This window comes from Erinaceus europaeus, chromosome 11 (assembly GCF_950295315.1).
Source record: "Erinaceus europaeus chromosome 11, mEriEur2.1, whole genome shotgun sequence".
NCBI lineage: Eukaryota > Metazoa > Chordata > Mammalia > Eulipotyphla > Erinaceidae > Erinaceus > Erinaceus europaeus.
The window spans coordinates 4,398,261-4,412,435 of record NC_080172.1 but is presented as its reverse complement, the minus strand read 5'-3'; positions in this window follow the sequence as shown (position 1 = coordinate 4,412,435).

Sequence of the window (14,175 nt, the reverse complement as noted above, 5' to 3'; positions counted from 1 at the left end):
AGGGCCTGTGGCTATACTAGTGTTTTTTCTTTTTTTTTCTTTTTGCCTGAGCCTGAAATATGATATGCAGGTGGATCCTAATTATTGTTTGGGGAGGTGATGTCATGGCTGGAAGAAAAAGGACTAGAAAGCTGGATCAGGGAAGAGAGTAGTAGCTCCCTAATATAGGAAAGGTGTATAAATATTGTTGACTGTAAACCCTATTGATTTGATGTGATCTGGGGCCCATATTCAGCTTAGGAGCCTATGTGACCTCTTCATCCCTGTATATCTGAGCTCAATCTGTGGTCATGAGTAGGAACATTCCAAGCTGCCCCAATATCAGGACCCATTGTTCCTCAGGTGTAGCATGGAGTATATTGTCCGAACATTGTCTACCATTGTTGATCCAAGTGGAGGGCAAGGTCCTATGGGGGCCCACAAAGGGGTCTATCATGTTGTTCCTGATAGCGATGACTGGTAACAATGGAGAGAGGGACTTATTCAAGGTCAAGGTCCATCATGTCTGTTTGGGAATCTCAGGACTCCCCGATTAGGGCCCTGAAAAAGATTTCTAAAAGCTTTCTGTCTGAGTGCTTTCATGTCAGTTAAAGATACAGATTACTTTGGCTAAGTTACCGCAAGGGCAGTAACCACGGTCATCCCTGTTTATTTGTTCACCTTCAGACTTTTGGTCCCTGCTGTGTGTGTTAGGTGCTGATCTGTTCTTGCTAGGTGAAAAGAGCCTGTCTGACTCCTAGCTCACTGTTCTTACTTAGAGAGATTTTTATAGACTGAGAGGTCTGTAAGAAATGGTGCCAAGTAGCTTTCAGGTAGCTGAGGCTTTCTGGAAACTTTATCGAGATTTGGAAATTGAGCTGTCGTTAGAGTGATTGATGCCTTCAAATTGGTGGTGAAACTGAGGGGGGAGGGCTAGGCTTTCTCAGGCTGCACAGGGGTCGTGGGGAGGAAGCAGGACTGCCCTGCTGTGATCTGTGTGAGTGGAACCCTCTGGGCTAGGGCAGAGTCTAGGCAGTTTCCCCAGTCACTCAGCTTTGTAGAGGAATGAAGGCAAGTGTGGAACTAAGAGACAGAGTTTTGGGTATAGAAAAAAAATGTTGGGGGCTGGGCGGTGGCACACCCATTAAGTGTACATGGAACTATGTGCAAGGACCTGTGCAAGGATCTGGGTTCAAGTTCCCACTCCCCACCTGTTACGGGGTGGGGGGAGATGGTTCACAAGTGGTGAAGCAGGTCTGCAGTAGTCTTATCTTTCTCTTCCTCCTCATCTCCCTCCCCCCATCCAATAAAAAGTAAGTTATCTAATAAAATAAAGTAAAATAAAATAAAATAAAATAAAGGAAAAAATGGCTGCCAGGCCCAGTGGATTCATAGTGTAGGCCCTGAGCCTCAGGGATAACCCTGGAGGGTCACACACACTAAAAAAAAAAAAAAAAGAAAAAAAAGAAGAAGTTTACTTCTTTAAAGAAGACTACGATAAAGAGGCTTTTAAAAAATACTTATTTATTCGCATTTGTTGCCCTTTTTATTATTGTAGTTATTGTTGTTGTTATTTGATGTCGTCGTTGTTGAATAGGACAGAGAGAAATGGAGAGAGATGGGGAGGGTAGAAAGGGGGAGAGAAAGACAGACACCTGCAGACCTGCTTCACTGCTTGTGAAGCAACCCCCCTGCAGGTGGGGAGCTGGGGGCTCAAACCAGGATCCTTATGCCGGTCCTTGTGCTTTGTGCACCTGTGTTTAACCTGCTGCGCCACCGCCCGACTCCCCTATAAAGAGGCTTTTATGAGGACTCCAAGGGTTGGATACACAGAAGCTTGTGCACAGTGGTTTGGGCCAGATGTTCAAACCGCTGGTCACTTTGGTCTGAGAAAGGGCCTCAGATGATGCCAGGAACTTCCTTGCTTCATTTATCATTGGCAAGCAGGGAGGCTGGTTCTACAGCTGTTGTCTATAGGCGGTTGGTCATGACATACGCCTTTGCTACATGCTGATGCCGGGGGATTACTTGCTGGGCAGGGAGGTTTCCAAAGCTTGCTAATTGAGCATCTTAGCACAAGTGCCTCCATGTACCCACTAGGTATGGCCAGAAGACCCTACAGGTGTCTCCTCTCTTTATCTCCACCCCTCTCTTTCTGTTTATTTATTTAAAATATTTTTATTTATTATTGGATAGAGACAGAGAGAAATTGAGAGGGGAGGAGGAGATAGGGAGAAAGACAGAGAAACACCTGCAGCCCTGCTTCAACACTCGTGAAGCTTCCCCCCTGCAGGTGGGGACCAGGGGATTTGAACCCAGTTCCTTCCTCACTGTAGTGTATGCACTTAAGCAGGTGTGCCAACTGTCTGGCCCCTTATCTTCACTTCTCTATCTTCTCCTTTCTTCTCAAATTCTCTGTCTCGATATCATAAAGTAAATAGATAAATAGACAAATAAAAGATAAATGGGTCATAAGTCTATAATTTTTGTACTCTAGTATTCTGTGTGCAGAACTATGCAATCCAGAAGCAAATCATGTTGTTCAGAATAGAGATGTGTGAAAAATAGAGTTCCTGGAATTCATTAATATTTGGGGGGAGGACTTGATGATTCTCTACGGGATTCTTAAAAGTATGAACAGATGCGAGGTGGGTGTGCCTGCCTTCCTGGTACTAAGCCTAGAACTTTTTTTGTAAAGAGTAATTAGAAAGCAGATCTCCTAATGGAAAAGTACATCTCGACATTGCCAATGAAGGTGCACTATATATATCTGTTTTAGTCACCTTATTTTATTAGTTATTTAATAATGATTCACGAGATTGTAGGCTAACAGGGCCACAGTTCCACACGGTTCCCACCACCAGAATTCCATGTCCCAGCCCCTCCATTGGAAGCTTCCCTGTTCTTTATCCCTCTGGGAGCATGGACCAGAATTCTTTATGGGGAGCAGAAGGTGGGAGTTCTGGCTTCTGTCATTGCTTCTCTGCTGGACATGGGTGTTGGCAGGTGGATCCACACCCCCAGCCTGTGTCTGTCTGTCCCTAGTGGGGCAGGGCTCTGGGGAGGGGAGGCTCCAGGACACATGGGTGAGGGCGTCTTCCCAGGGAAGTCAGGATGGCGTCACACTAGTGTCTACTTGGTGGCTGAAAGGCGGTAAGATATAAAGCAGGAAAAATGGCTCAGTAAACAGGAACCCAGAGGTAGGAAGAGAGCAGGTGAGACTCGAGGTCCTCGTGTTGAAGAAAGCAGCTAGGAAGTCTATTTTAGGTATGTTCCATGGGGCCCACGGCTTTAGTAATTCTTTTTTTTTTAAATGAATTTTATTCTTATTATTTTAAAAATTATTTTTAATTATCTGTATTTATTTATTGGATAGAGACAGCCAAAAATTGGGAGGGAAGGGGATGATAGAGAGGGAGAGAGACAGAGAGACACCTGGAGCCCTGCTACACCACTCACAGAGCTTTCCTCCTGCAGGTGGGGACTGGGGGATCGAACCCAGGTCCTTGAGCACTGTAACATGTGTGCTCAGCCGGGTGCGCCACCACCTGACTCCAACTTTAGTAATTCTTGCCTGAGCCTGATAGCTAACATGCAGGTGGACTGAAAATATTGTTTGGGAAGATGGTGTCAGAGTGGAGAATAGGAGGCTGGTGTTAGGCCGGCAGTAGGTCCCAAACATGAGGACAGTGTATAAATACCATTAACTGTTTATTCATTGAGCAGACCCAGGGCCCGCGTCTGTTCCTATTCAACACAGGAGCCTGTGTGTCCTCTGAGTCCCTGTCAGTCTGAGCTCACAGTCCACGGTCACAGCTGGAACATTCTAGGCTGCTCTCCTATCAGGACCCGTCTTCCTCGAGGGGCAGAGCAGGCTGACCAGCCTCCCTGCAGAGAGTGGGGCGTCCCTGCCATTGTTGTTTTACAGTGAGGGCAAGATACAAAAAATTATTAGTAATCTGTGGGCATCTTTAATCACAGTAGTAGGAAAAGTGAGTGGAGGTTGGTATAGTCGTGTTTGTATTTATACAATTAAGTGCTGAGATGGGGTGAATTTATGTATTCATCCTATTTCAACTGGCCCTGAACATTTAATTTAATTTTTATATTTATTTATTTATTTTCCCTTTTGTTGCCCTTATTTCTTGTTGTTGTTGTTGTAGTTATTATTGTTGTTGTTATTGATGTTGTCGTTGCTGGATAGGACAGAGAGAAATGGAGAGAGGAGGGGAAGACAGAGAGGGGGAGAGACAGACAGACACCTGCAGACCTGCTTCACCGCCTGTGAAGTGACTCCCCTGCAGGTGAGGAGCCGGGATCCTTACACTGGTCCTTGTGCTTTGCGCCATGTGTGCTTAGCCCGCTGTGCTACCGCCCGACCCCCAAACATTCAATTTAATAAATTGCGAGATTGACTCCCATTTATGATTTTTTTGCCCCGAATTGGAATAGTGTATGTACAGGCTCATTATTCTCCTCAGATGAGGTCGACATGACCTACGGACAACTTTCTGGGCAGTGAGAGTCAAGAATCAAAAGTTGGTGGTGGTCTTGCAAGCACTCTCCTCTTTTCCTCACAGATCAGCGAAGCCTTTCATGATGTGTGCTTATCCCCTTTACACTCCTGGTATTTTTTTTTCCCAGATGGTTGTTCTCTGTGTGTTTCCACCCCCACCCCAGAACCGTGACTGAACCCTCCATCCCCTCCCCAGCTTAATCACCCCATTTTCACAGCCCGACCTCTGGAGGCTTCACGACAGGACCAGGTTCTCCTTTTCAGTCAGGCCTGGCTCCAAGGACGTGTCTATCTGTGTTTTCTGTCCCGACTCCCCGCTGAACCTGATAAGCGGCTCTGTTTACTCTGAACCTAAAGAACCTGTTTATCTGGAACCTTCAAATGTTAATGACTAAATCCAGACGACTGGATGGACTTTTGCTTAGTGATTATGCCGCTGGCCTGTGGACGTGTTCTCCCAGCTAACAAACTAGAGAGTCCTGCCTGTCACCGTCTTTGAGGAAGAGAAGGCATGGGAGATGATAGTCCTTCTTGACTCCTTTTTGCCTCAAGGGTCTGGACTGAACTTGTGTTTCGGCAGGATGTGTGCCTTGCTGTGGAGTCAGACAAGCCTGACTTCCAGCCCCTGCTCCCCCCCCCCCACCCCACTGCCTCCGCACCCACTGCCCCCCCAAGCCCTGTGACATCAGCAAGCCATTACTCTGTCAGGGGATTAGTTTCTTTAGCTGTGAAACTAGAGCGATCATACCCACTTTGTAGGACTGTTAGGAGACTTAGGTTAGAGCGCCTGTGCAAGGCATACTTGGGAGACTGTAAGTGTGAGTTCTCGCTGCTGCTAGAAGAGGGCGGATCTTCTTGTGATTTCTGAAAACTCGTCTGCCCTTGTTGCCCCTCAGCTGAGGGCTTCTCAGAGCGGCCCTTTTGCAGCTGCTGTTTGCAGGTACATAGAGTGTTTCCCCGCTGCTACTCTTCTCATATCAAAGCCTGTGGCATGCTGGATTTCCTGGAACTCTTGGCCTGTGTTTATCCTTCCTCCATCGCAGATGCAGTCTGGAAACGGCCCTTTCCCAGGGCTTCCTTTGCCTGCAGGATCAAAGGAGCTCTGGAGTGTGTATTTTGACATGAGGTAGAAGGAATAGTCTTTTTCTTCAGATGATTGACTCCCTCCTGTGCTCTTTCTCAAGAACCAGGATTAAGTCTCTGATTCAGGGCCCATGAAATAGGTTGTTTGCATAGTGCTCCTTCACCTGGCGTGTGACCCAGGTTCTAGCTGGACCCCCGTGACACTGAAGGAAGTTTCCGTGCTGTGGCCTCTTTCACTCTCTCTGCCTCTTTGCCTTGTCTGTCTCAATCCCCTTAACCCCTGTTTAATCAGACACACCCACACCCCCACTCACTCCTCTGGCCCTCACTCCGCCTTTGTGTAAGGCCGGAACCATCGGCTCTTTCTGAGAGGACCAAGTTTTTCTTTCACTGAACCTGACTTAGGAATTTAGTTAGCCCTGTGGTCAGAGTTGTTAGAGACTTTGCATTTTGTGTGTGCCTGTGGGGTGGGGGGAGCGGGTGCCTATACTTTAAGTAGGGGATGCCACCCCCCCCCCCTTGGTGGTGAACTGCTCTGAGGGCAGCTAAGATTCCACCTTCTAGGGGAGAATCTTGGAAGGGTGATGTCAAACCAAAATAAAATAGTTTGTGAAGTGTTTACGTTTGTCCTGGGAGAATGGCACAAAACCACACACCATTAATGGATCTGGCTTGCTAAGCGTTCTGCACTGAAGCTTGCCCTAACCCAGCAATGTGATTTATTTCACTGAGGGGTTGTGGGTTTTTTTTTTCTCTTTCTTAAATTTACTTCTAAAATGGAAATATTGACAAAACCGTGGAGATGGGGTGGTGGGAATTGTGTGGAGTTTGTACCACTCCTATCCTACGGTTTTGTTAATGTCTCCTTTCTTAAATTAAAAAAAAAAAACATAGGATAAGAGGGGTACAATTCCACACAGTTCCCACCACCAGACCTCTGTATCCCGTCCCCTCTCTTGAAAGCTTTGCTATTCTTTATCCCTCTGGGAGTATGGACCCAGGGTCATTGTGGATGCAGAAGGTGGAAGGTCTGGCTTCTGTCATTGCTTCCCCGCTGGACATGGGTGTTGGCAGGTGGATCCACACCCCCAGCCTGTCTCTGTCTTTCCCTAGTGGGGTGGGGTTCTGGGGAGGCGGGGTTCCAGGACACATTGGTGGGGTCATCTGTCCAGGGAAGTTAGGTTGGAACCTGATGTCTGAAAAAGCATTAAGATAGAAAGCAGAACAAATTGTTGCATAATCAGGAACTTAAAGGCAAGAATATAGCAGGTGAGATTTGGAGTCTCCATTTTGGAAAAAGCTTGTAGGTCTATGTTAGGTATATTCTAAGGGACTCATGACTAGTTTTTGCCTGAGCCTGACAGCTAACATACAGGTGAGCTAAAGATATTGTCTGGAGAGATGGTGTCAGAGTTGGAAACAGGACTAGAAAGCTGGATCAGGGATCACTGAAACCTTGTTAAGAGGGAAAATCACAATGAGTGTTGGGAGTAGGTAACAGCTTTGTGGTGCGAGAAACCCACCAACGATGACTGTGAGGAGTTTCCCCCAAAGGTGGCCATGAGGTGTTTCTAAGGGGGGCGGGGAGTTCTGTCTGATAAGTCAGCTTTTGATTTGTAAGTGGAAAATTGTGACAGCCACAAATGGCACAAGACATGGTGAGTGTTATTGCAGGAAGAAAGTGACTCCATGGGACAGATAAACAGACATCTCTGCTGTCTGAGGGACAGGTGGCAGGGGACCAGGGTGAGTCTGGTCAGATGAGGCCCTGTCGGTGTCATAGCTGCAATTGTTCTCCGAATGGGAGCTGACAGCTGGGAGTGCCTGCATGAGGAAGCATCCAGCTGTTGGATTGTGAGGGGGTTTATGTATGTTCCTGCATAAATGCTGCAGCTCTGCTGTCTTAGGAAAGGAGAGGCCGGAGCGTGCGGATGTCTCTGAGCACAGGCTCCTCTAAACACAGCCTGTCACTTGCTTCTCTTTTACTGAGAAGGTGTGGGACACTGAATTCAAAGTGATGTTTAAAGGTGAAGGTAAAGCATGAATGTGTGAGGAGATTGTGATTGTCAGACTTTTAGAAGAACTCTCTCTCTCAAATGATCTATTCCACTAGAGTCGCAGAGAGTATACGTTTAATTCTGAGGGACTCGCTGATGTGTGTCTGGGTCAAGTACAGGGAGAAAGAAGGAAGTGTCAGATGGAGCTGCTTGGCCGTTCAGTTGGTCAGGACTTGTCAGCCTTGACTCACGTGAATGAAACCGACTGGGATGTCCAGACGATGCAGCCACCCGCTAAAGGCCGCGTAGTGACCTCTGTCATTGCTACGTGGCACAGAGGCCGCACCCAGCTGCTCCTTGCTCTCATCCCTCACTCACAAAATAGAGACACTGAAACCTGCATTTATTTTTATTTACTTATTTTTAAATATTTTTACTTATTTTTTTTTATTTGATAGAAACAGAGAGATTGAGAGGAGAGGGTGGAAAGACAGACAGAGAGAGAGAGACCTGCAGCACTGCTTCACCGCTCATGAAACTTTCACCCTGCAGGTGGGAACTGGAGACTTGAACCTAGGTCCTTGCACATGATATTGCGTGTGTGTGTGTGTGTGTGTGTGTGTGCGTGTGTGTGTGTGTGTGTGTGTGTGTGTAACCAGGTGTTCCACCATTCAACCCGTTCTGGAAAATTGTTTTAAATGATACCTTTTGGGCTAGGGAGGTAGCCTAATGGTTTTGCAAAGAGACTTTCATGTCTGATGCTCCAAGGTTCCAGGTTCAATCCCCAGCACTACCAAAAGCCAGAGCTAAGCGCTATCTCTCTCTCTCTCCTCCTTCTCTCATTAAATAAATAAAAAAAATTTAATGGTACTCCCACCAAAACAAACAAACAAGCCTGTCAACCAGTAATCTAGTCTTGAAACTTCTTGAGAGAAAAGCTGTTGGTCTTTCAGTTTGTCCTTTTTAAATAAAATTACAATTATGTATGTAATCATACAATTTTACCTCACCCTTCTGACTTTAATATCATTGGCACAGTCTTAAACTTTTAAAATATATATTCAATACACACACACACACATATATGCTTCCAGGGTTATTTTTTTAAGATTTCATTTATTTATTAATGAGAAGAATAGGAGGAGAGAAAGGACCAGACATCACTCCGGTACCTGTGCTGCTGGGGCTCTAACACGGAACCTCATGGTTGAGAGCTCAGTGCTTTATCCGCTGTGCCATCTTCCAGACCATATGCCATGCCACATTTTTTGATGATTGATTTTCACATAAAACTTCTTTACATTTTCTTCCTATTTGAGGAAACTCGTTGTTTTCTAGTAACGTGATATTTTAACCTAAATATCACCAGGTAAATTACATATATATTTGTATAAATGTATAATCTTATTTTGACATTATAAAAATAGTATAATCTACTGATTCATATAATGAAAAATAAATTTGTCGTATTTTGACATACAGCATGGTACAAATGTGTACTTAAATAAGGTTCAGCTTGAGGGGGGTAACCAAAAAATAAAGCTTACTTGCATAGTATGTTGTTTTGGAATGTCTATAACCAAGGTTTTATTTCTCAGAGGCCAGAGACACAGGATACCCAAAAGATTACTCACTAGAGTTCTGTGTCTAACTGAGAGCCTGGAGGTAACCTTATCTGACCAGCAACATCAGAGAAGTGAGAATAGTCCAGCTAATAGGTGCTTCCTGCAGTTCCAGGGTCCTTCAGTAAACAAGGTTTACAAAACATCAGGAACTGGGAGTCGGGTGTTAGCGCAGCGGGTTAAGTGCAGGTGGCGCAGAGCTCAAGGACCGGCATAAGGATCCTGGTTCGAGCCCCCGGCTCCCCACCTGTAGGAGAGTCGCTTCACAGGCGGTGAAACAGGTCTGCAGGTGTCTGTCTTTCTCTCCCCCTCTCTGTCTTCCCCTCCTCTCTCCATGTCTCTCTGTCCTATCCAACAATGACACCAATCATAACAACAACAATAAAACAACAAGGACAACAAAAGGGAATAAATAATAAATATTTTTTAAAAATCAGGAATTTCACACACCACGTGGTAGGTTTGGGCATACCTCCAGGGTTATCACTGGTGCTCGGTGCTGGCACTATGAATCCACTGCTCTTGGAGGCCATTTCTTCCATTTTATTGGACAGGACAGAGAGAAATGGAGAGAGGAGGGGGCAGTCTCGAGAGAGAGAGAGAGAGAGAAAGAGAGAGGGAGAGAGAGAGAGAGAGACCTGTAGGCCTGCTCTACTGCTTGGGAAGTGCCCTCCCCTGCAGGTAGGGAGCTGGGGGGCTTGAACTGGGATCCTTGTGCAGGTCCTTGTGCTTAGTACTACCCTTGTGTGCCACCACCTGGCCCCCTAAATCTCTTAATACACATTAGCACTCTTCAGCAGGTGTCAGTGATGTGGTTTCTGTTTAGTGTGGAGGTCAGGGCCAGAGCCCTTGCCGTCATCTGCCTCATCAGGTATTACAGAGCTCCTGCGTCCCCAAGGTGTCTCTTCAAGCCCTTCATGAAACACACAGTTTAAAGGGGCTTTCCAGGGGGTTGGACGGTAGCGCAGCAGGTTAAGTGCACGTGACGCAAAGTGCAAGGACTGGCTCAAGGATCCCTGCTCGAGCCCCCGGCTCCCCACCTGCAGGGGAGTCGCTTCACAGGCGGTGAAGCAGGTCTGCAGGTGTCTGTCTTTCTCTCCCCCTCTCTGTCTTCCCCTCCTCTCTCCATTTCTCTCTGTCCTATCCAACAGCGATGACATCAACAACAGCAATAAAAACCACAACAAGGCTACAACAACAAGGGCAACAAAAGGGGGAAAAATGGCCTCCAGGAGCAATGGATTCATGGTGCAGGCTCTGAGCCCCAGCGATAGCCCTGGAGGCAAATACATAAGTAAGTAAATAAATAAATCGGACTTTCCAGCTGTTCTATTAAGATTAGATCATCTTCTCCTAAATCCCATTCCTGGGTTGCTGAGTCTCTCAGAGGTGTGTTCTAGAATGAACAGCATGTAAGTATAGGCTGTAAAAATGGCATCTCGTGGTGTATAGAAGAAGCCTGTCTGTGTGCTTGCTAGTAGACGCCATAACTGGCTTTCGTGCTGAGCTGCCTGGGGTGGGGTGGGAGGACAGACTATTATTTGAACGCCTTCTTCTTACAAGAGAAGAGCATCCTTCTGTATGTGAAGTTCCTGGCACTTTCTAGAATCTAATGACCATCATTTGCAAGGACTGGGGACATGCCAGACTTTGAGGTCTGCGTAATAAGATCCCCTGGGAGCCAGGGTTTGCTTCGGGAAAGTCAGAACGAACAGCCCACGTGCTGCAGACATTTCTTCTTCAGGGCAGGTGGGCTGGTGAGGTGTAAATGAATGTTAATAAGGCCAGAGGAGTGGCCTGAGTGCACGAGGTATTGTATGCGATGGAGTGGTGGCTGGGTATATGTCTCCCCAGCTCTCATAAAAATGATTTAAAATGACTGATAATAACATGCTCAGACCCCCTCCCCCTAAACAGCCAAATAACTAGTAGCACCCTGCTTCCAGGTACCAGCAGAAACCCACAGTCCAGGACACATCCACGACTTAGAGGGTTTCAAGGTCCCCTGACACCGTGTTCTGAAATCCGAATATGGCTGCCTAGAGAATCTTTCAGGATTTGTATTTTTGCGTACTATGTCCTCAGAAGCCACCCTGAGGTAGGGTAGCTGCACAGGAAATCCAGGCATGAATGTTTGAATTTGCCAGGGAAATGGGAGGGTGGAGAAGACGGTGGTCAGGGCAGAATGAAGGAGGAGGACAAGAGGGAGAAAGCGTGAGTGACTGGATGGCAGCAGAGTGTAAGTGTGACTGTCACAGAAGGATTTCTGGTCAGAAACATTTGAGCACGGGGCCGTGGTGGTGGCACAGCCAGTAGAGCACGCACATCCCAGTGAGCAAAGGAGCTAGGTTCAAGGCCTCAGTCCCCACCTGCGGCTGGCGGGGAGGGTAGCTTCACATGTAGTGAAGTAGCGCTCCCTATTTTCCCCCTCTCCTCTCAGTTTCTCTCTGCTTCCAATAAGTCATTTAAAAATTGGGGGCACTAGGGATGCAGGAGATGGCGCAGTGGATAAAGTGTTAGACTCTCAAGTGTGTGGTCCTGAGTTCAATTCCTGGCAGCACATGTACCATGTATCAGAGTGATATCTGGTTCTTCCTCTCTGCCTATCATTCTTCATACATAAATAAATCTTAAAAAAAGAATTTAAAAAGTCCGGGCACTACGGCATACTTCAAACCTCGCATCTTAGCACCAGCTCCGAGAGGCTAACCTCTCTGCAGCAGGTGGTGACCGGGGAGAGTTACCTCTGCGTAGTCTGTCCACAGTGCTGCCCATCACCTGGTTGAAAAGAGAGGGCAGGGGTCCGGGAGGTGGCGCCGTAGATGAAGCATCGAACTCTCAAGCATGAGGTCTTGAGTTCAATCCCTGGCAGCACATGTACCAGAGATCTGGTTCTTTCTCTCTCCTGTCATTTCTTATGAATAAATAAATAAACTCTTGAGAGAGAGAGAGACAGAGAGAGGACAAACTGCGGTGTGTGGGCGTTGTATTTGCTTGTCTCCATCAGCTTGACTTTGATCATGGATATTTCATTTTTTTTAATTTTTTTAAATTGTCTATTTATTGGATAGAGACAGTCGGAAATCGAGAGGGAAAGGGGTGCTAGGAAACACTGCTTCATTGCTTACAAAGCTTCCCCCCTGCAGCGGGGGACTAGGGACTCAAACTGGGGTCCTTGTGCACCGTATGTGATGTGCGCTCCACTAGGTGTGTACCAACCACCGGGCCCCTGGTTAGGTGTATGTTTTCTAGAACAAATGAGTGGCGTCTTTGGGCCAGGCTCTCACTACATGGAGCACTAGGGTTTGAATCCAGTCAACTTTTCATTTTGGGACCATGTGAGTCTTTTTTTTTTCCCAGATAGAAATATAGTTGACAGGGGAGTTGGGCAGTAGCGCAGTGGGTTAAGCGCACGTAGCGCAAAGCTCAGGGACCAACGTAAGGATCCCGGTTTGAGCCCCCGGCTCCCCACCTGCAGGGGAGTCGCTTCACAGGCAGTGAAGCAGGTCTGCAGGTGTCTATCTTTCTCTCCCCCTCTCTGTCTTGCCCTCCTCTCTCCATTTCTCTCTGTCCTATCCAACAACGAACAACATCAACAATGGCAATAATAATAACCACAACGAGGCTACAACAACAAGAGCAACGAAAGGGGAAAAAATGGCCTCCAGGAGCGGTGGATTCATGGTGCAGGCACCGAGCCCAGCAATAACCCTGGAAGGGGAAAAAAAAAAAGAAATATAGTTGACAATTAGTATTAGTAAGACATGATTGTAACCACTGCACAGTGATCGCCACAATAAGTCTAGTTCCTATGGAGTAGCATGCATATTTACCAAATGCTCTACTCTTAGCAACGTTCAGATGTGCACTCTAGACTTATGAACCGTAGTTGCCTAGTGACTTGCTTGCTCTGTGACTGGACATTTCGGTCTTTTGACCCTCCCTTCACCCATTTCCTTAACCCTACTCTCTGCCCAGAGCAACCACCAATTGGTTCTCAGTGGCACAATTATAGGGTCTTTGTCTTTCTCTGTCTGATTGACAATCTGAAAGCTTTTAGATTAGGCTCAACAAAGGAGAGAGCTTCTCACTATGTTTCATCAAGAGGACAGAGTTATTAGTTGAAGATTGTCTGGCAGACAGTAAGTAAATCTGAAATCTTGAGTTGATGAAACCAGATTAAGAATGCCGACCATATATGGGTTTGTTTTTAAAAACCAGTTTGCTATTAGCTGTTGCGCCCTGGCTTGGCTTGTTTGTAGTTTAATGACCAGTTTAACGATGCAGAATTTGATGCAGGAAGAGGAAGGCAATCTGGTTATCTTCCTCTGTTGTCCTTTGTGTTCCAACAGGTTTTTTTTTTTATTTAAATGATGATTCTTTGGTTTCCTTTTCTGCTCAGTATAATGGTTCTCGGCATATCAGGAGCATTTGTATCTGGGAGACGATTGTTCTGCTACCAAACCAGGGACTGTAGGTGTCCACACAGCACTCACTCCTCAGATGTTCTGACCTGCACTGCAGATGGAGTCTGTAGCTCTTCTGTAGTTTACTGTGGAGAGTCTTGAACTCTTCTTTATAAAATGTGACTAGCAGGGGCCAGGCTGCAGTTACATTATCAGTTTACAAGGAAAGCTTCATGAGTGGTGAAGCAGGGCTGTGGCTGCCTTTCTAACTATTTCCCTTTCTATATCCCCCTCTCCTCTCAATTTCTCTCTGTCTCTATACAATAATAAATAAATAAATGAAAGTATTTAAAGTAAACTAAAATGTGACTAGCTAAGACACAGAAAGCTGGTTGTGTGGTTTAAAACCCAGGCTTTGGGTTATATTTTAAGTCTTCAATAATTGCTTTGACTTTTGAATGTAATGCCAAGAAATGAATGGGAGGAGGAAAGACTCCCGACCATATAAGAAAGATAAAGTATTATTTGAGCATTTTTCTTTCATTTTTAAAAATCTTTTTTAATTTTTTTAT